Source organism: Etheostoma spectabile, unplaced genomic scaffold (genome assembly GCF_008692095.1).
Source record: "Etheostoma spectabile isolate EspeVRDwgs_2016 unplaced genomic scaffold, UIUC_Espe_1.0 scaffold00009657, whole genome shotgun sequence".
In the NCBI taxonomy this organism is placed as follows: domain Eukaryota; kingdom Metazoa; phylum Chordata; class Actinopteri; order Perciformes; family Percidae; genus Etheostoma; species Etheostoma spectabile.
In genome coordinates this window covers 15,292-21,054 of record NW_022603732.1, presented here as the reverse complement: position 1 = coordinate 21,054, position 5,763 = coordinate 15,292, and the positions used below count along the sequence as shown (strand labels likewise).

Genomic DNA, 5,763 nt, shown 5'->3' with positions numbered 1-5,763 from the left:
ACAATGGAGCTGAGAGAGAAAGGACACAGGGCATTCTATGCAATAAAAAGTCAAATCTACATCACAATTACAATCCAAATCTGGCTTAAATGATTTGAATCAGTCCTAGAACAAGTTCCCCTCTATGGTAGTGAGGTGTGGGGTCCTGTTTCCTACCAGAATTTGGCCCATTTGGAGAAAAATCCTGTTGAAATCCTCCATCTGGAGTTCTATAGAAGCATCTTACAGGTACACAGAATAACGATAGTTACATGTTGTAACTCAGATTCTCTGAGTACAGGCGTATCCCTCTAAGATCAAGTTCAAGTTCAAGTTCAAGATCTTTATTTGTCCTCGAGGGGAGATTCCTTTTGCTGCAGCAGCGAAGAAGTTGACAGACAGTCCATGACAACCAAGACGACATTGATTAAAAATACCGGGTCAGACCAAACGGGGAAGTGAATACCACAACATTAAAAGTTTAAGAAGTAAAACTTCTTAAGTTTTAAGAAGTTTAGGTAGCTGAGAGAGAAAGCACGCTGGGCGTTATGTGCAATAAAAAGTCACATCTACAAATCCCAATCAGAATCTGGCTCGAGTTATTAGCTTCAGTCATAGAACCAGTTCCCCTCTATGCTAGTGAGGTGTGGGGGTTTTATTTCAACATTTCTGTCACTTTGATGGGATTTTTCCATGTTTTTGGTGGGGGGGGACCTGGGTAGCTCACCTGTTAGAGCGCCCATATATAGGTTTTCGGGGGGGGTTCCCTAACCCTAACCCTTTAATGCATGTTGTTCTCCCTCTCTCTCCCTTGGCCTAAAACGCCCAAAACATAATCTTTAAAAAAACAACAGGTGTGAAAGGGGCCTGAGGGTAAAAAGCAGAGCAGAAGGAGCAGGTCGTTCCTGTCTGCACACTCACCTCATTCTTCAACAGCCAATCAGGAGAGAGATACCTGGGCTAGGGGCCGACTTAAATAGAAGAGGCTTCATCCTCAAATCACATCCACCTGGGGAAGGAACCACCTGGAGACTCATCACAGAGACCAAGACACCAAGACCCCGAGAGACCAAGAGACAAAAAGATGGCGGAACTGTTCAAAAAAGGATTGAGTGAGTGTGGGGGGGGTGGGGAGACCTAAGTTCTCTATCTCGTGTTGTCTCTCGTTGACCAATATTCAGTTTTTCTGGGTCAAAATCTTAAGTTAAAACCTCGTTAAAACGCTTTCATCACTTTTCCCAGTGACCTGACCAGTTATTTAACATGTGAGCAGCGTCGCATGGAAACATCCTCGTTATTTTATTTTACAATTTGGTTAAAGGAAACCCAAATTTCTGATTTAGAAACTTTTATTGTTAGCATATGTCATATTTATATATATGTATGTATGTATGTATGTATACACGACGTAGGCTCCAAACATATGAACAGGAAAATGCAGCTCTTGCATTTCTGATTTAGAAACTTTTATTGTTAGCAGATGTTATACATGTTCCTGATGGTGTGATTGATGAGGAGAGGCTGCATGGAAACACGACGTAGGCTCCAGACAGATGAGTAGATAAATGCAGCTCTTACACGTGATTTAATGGAAGTTCTACTTTGTTCAACCCCATGTTGTGTAGAGGGCGTGCTTCATTTAGGAGAAGAGATAGTGAAGGAGGTCATTGAGCATGAAGTGGAGCATAAATTGGAGGAGGCCAGACACCACCACCATGAGAAGAAAGAGGAACACGCACCCAATGACTCAGAAGATTATAGCAATCCTTCAAATGACTATTGTACGTATTTTGACAAACTGTAATATTTCTTCTTTGCATTTCTTCATCTGAAGTATTTCTAAACCAATCACAAGCCTGTAAGCTGCAGGACATGCAGGAGACTGATGTCTCTACATACTACTCTCTACTGATGTCTCTCTACTGTTGTCTCTCTACATACTACTCTCTACTGTTGTCTCTCTACATACTACTCTCTACTGTTGTCTCTCTACTGATGTCTCTCTACTGTTGTCTCTCTACATACTACTCTCTACTGATGTCTCTCTACATACTACTCTCTACTGATGTCTCTCTAATACTACTCTCTACTGATGTCTCTCTACTGATGTCTCTCTACTGATGTCTCTCTACTGATGTCTCTATACTGTTGTCTCTCTACTGTTGTCTCTCTACATGCTACTCTCCACTGATGTCTCTCTACTGATGTCTCTCTACATACTACTCTCTACTGTTGTCTCTCTACATACTACTCTCTACTGTTGTCTCTCTACATGCTACTCTCTACTGATGTCTCCACTGATGTCTCTCTACTGTTGTCTCTCTACTGATGTATCTCTACTGTTGTCTCTCTACATACTACTCTCTACTGGTGTCTCTCTACTGATGTCTCTCTACTGTTGTCTCTCTACATACTACTCTCTACTGGTGTCTCTCTACTGTTGTCTCTCTACTGTTGTCTCTCTACTGTTGTCTCTCTACATACTACTCTCTACTGGTGTCTGTCTACTCATGTCTCTCTACTGTTGTCTCTCTACTGTTGTCTCAACATACTACTCTCTACTGTTGTCTCTCTACTGTTGTCTCTACATACTACTCTCTACTGATGTCTCTCTACATACTACTCTCTACTGTTGTCTCTCTACTGTTGTCTCTCTACTGTTGTCTCTACATACTACTCTCTACTGTTGTCTCTCTACTGATGTCTCTCTACTGTTGTCTCTCTACATACTACTCTCTACTGTTGTCTCTCTACTGATGTCTCTCTACTGTTGTCTCTACATACTACTCTCTACTGATGTCTCTCTACTGATGTCTCTCTACTGTTGTCTCTACATACTACTCTCTACTGATGTCTCTCTACTGTTGTCTCTCTACTGATGTCTCTCTACTGTTGTCTCTCTACTGTTGTCTCTACATACTACTCTCTACTGATGTCTCTCTACTGTTGTCTCTCTACTGATGTCTCTCTGATGTCTCTCTACTGTTGTCTCTCTACTGTTGTCTCTACATACTACTCTCTACTGATGTCTCTCTACTGTTGTCTCTCTACTGATGTCTCTCTGATGTCTCTCTACTGATGTCTCTCTACTGTTGTCTCTCTACTGTTGTCTCTCTACTGTTGTCTCTACATAGTACTCTCTACTGATGTGTGTTGTTGTGTTTCAGACGGGCCTGAGGATGATTCCTCTGAAGAGAACTAAAACCTGCAGACCACGTCCTCCTAAAGACCCATTTACTGCTCCTTGTTCCTCTAAAGATGAACTTTAACTGTTTTTAGGAGACGTAATCTGAGGAGACCACCTGGAGGTTAGGGGGGTAAATCCTGTGTTTTTAATTAGGACAACAGGTGTTTTAGGATGGATGTTTTAACTGGGGTGATATATATTCATATACGTATTTAAGAGTTCATGCTCAAATGCTTTTAAAGCTGCGTGAGATAATAATAAAGTGAAAAAGACATGACAACCTCTTTCCAGAAGAGACAGTTAATGTTTGTTACTCCTCCTGAAGATGAGCTTCACGTTTGACTTCAACACGCCAGCGTCACATGGTCACAGTGTCATTAAAGCACAAATGGGACGTTTCATAATCTGGAGGCAAAAACGTGTTTTTAAGAACTAAAACCAATCAAATCAAGTGTTTTAATTAGGTCACCCAGTGTTTTGGGATGCATGTTGTAAATGTGGTGATGAGTAATAATATATAATAAAGATGTTAAGCCCAAATGCATTTGAAGCTGGGTGATTTGTGTTGATAATATGTGATATGTACAGTTTATATCCTCATAACCTTTGGTCACTGAAACATTCTGACATGTAAACTATAAAAAGGAGCGAAACCAGAACATTTCTGTTCTTTCAGGAAGTCTTTTTAACAGGTTCCTGTAAAAGTGGACTAGGAGCACACTGTAAAAAACATCTCCTCACTATCTGATATTAATTTTTTATTTTAATACAGCGCCAGCAACGATTGACTTAACAACCTTGTAATTAAAGAACATTTAAATGTTACATTTCAAATGTCAAGAAAATTTGACTAAATTCATTTACAATTGTAGTTTTTTGGGATAACTTTTAGCCAAAGTCTCACGTACCCCTGCAGTCTTCTGAAGAACATGAGTCATTGGATCTGATAAAAAGTTGTTTTTTTACTTTCATTCGGCTCGGATTCTGAACCTTAAAATAAAAATGGAAATCCCTGGACTGAAAACCCAAACGCTCAAATTAATTAATTGGAATAAGTAATGTCAACTTCAGAAGTTCTTACTTAAAACTGTTGAGTACCAGTAACATTTACTATCTTTTGAGTTCAGTTAAAGGGTTAGGAACCCCCCGCCCCACCCACCCCAGAAAACCTATATATGGGCTGTAGAAAACTCCCTGCTGGACTGACGAGCTGACGTCACGCCTTGGACTCACGTATTTGCGCGCTTGCGCAGTTTCATTGTTCTTTTCATAGTTTGCTGCGGACACGAGCACAGTTGCTCCTGAAGTTGTACGCTACTGGTGTAAATCATATGTTGTGTTGCCGTGTGCGTTAGTGAGAACGTAAGTGCACAATATTACGCTCATGTTAGTTACTACTGTGTTCTATATGTTTCATTATAATCCTGCTGAGGATTTAATACAGTTGCTACATTAGCGATGGTGGTGCTGGTTTGCTCGTTGGAAGCACATTTTCAGCGCGTCATCCACATGCCGCTATTATGTTCATTTATGGTCTTAGAGCGCCATCTAGTGGCCAATGGTTATAACTACATGATGAAACCTGCATGCTTTACAATGCTACACTGTGTTAATTTCCATTACTATCCGGCATTGTCTGGTTGTTTGCACAGCAACTAGTTACCTAGCAATTATGTATATTGCAGAGTAAGTTGCTCATTATTCTATTTGTATATGTGCATTCATTATGTACATTTGGTATTCACTGTATACATTCTGTGTTCCTTATGTTACAGGAAACACACACACACACACACACACACACACACACACACACACACACACACAAACACATACCTTACACAACCGTGTAATGCCAACAACAAGACTAGATCTGGATATTAATAAACCTGTTGAACTGAAAACTGAAGTTGCAGCGATTCTCTTACCGGAATACATAACCAGTTCGGGGTAGCACCATAAATAACGCACACAGACTTCACATGGGCGCTCCAACAGGTGAGCTACCCAGGTCCCCCCACACCAAAAACATGGAAAAAAGCCCCTTAAAGTGACAGAAATGTTGAAATAAAAAACCCACACCTCACTACCATAGAGGGGAACTGGGGGTGGCAGTAGCTCAGTCCATAGGGAGTTGGGTTGGGAACCGGAGGGTCTCTGGTTCAAATCCCCGTATGGACCCAAAAAGTTGGGAGTGTGGATTGGTGGCTGGAGAGATGCCACTTCACCTCCTGGGCACTGCCAGGTGCCCTTGAGCAAGGCACCGTACCCCCCCGACCACTCAGGGCGCTGGTTCAGCTGGCAGCCCCCCTACTCTGACATCTCTCCATGTATAGTGCATGTATAGGTCCTGAGCATGTGTGTGTATTTCAGGCCTGTGTGTGAGTACTAACAAAAAGTGTGTACACAGAGTGCAGTACAGTAATTTCCCCATTGGGGACTAATAAACAAATTATCTTATCTTATCTTTAACTGGTTCTATGACTGACGCTAATAATTTGAGGCAGATTCTAATTGTAATGTAAATTTTTATTTTTATTGCACATAACGCCCAGCGTGCTATCTCTCTCAGCTCCATCATCGCTGGGTTGAAACTT

At 41.3% G+C, this 5,763-nt stretch overlaps 1 long non-coding RNA gene across 1 annotated transcript; it reads left to right on the top strand.

The window, feature by feature from the left end:
- The first annotated feature begins 986 nt into the window (after positions 1 to 986).
- Positions 987 to 3,724, top strand: LOC116679173 (uncharacterized). The gene is made up of 3 exons (XR_004329461.1): positions 987 to 1,091; positions 1,605 to 1,760; positions 3,147 to 3,724. It is a non-coding gene; the product is annotated as an uncharacterized LOC116679173 (long non-coding RNA).
- Positions 3,725 to 5,763: the final 2,039 nt, after the last annotated feature.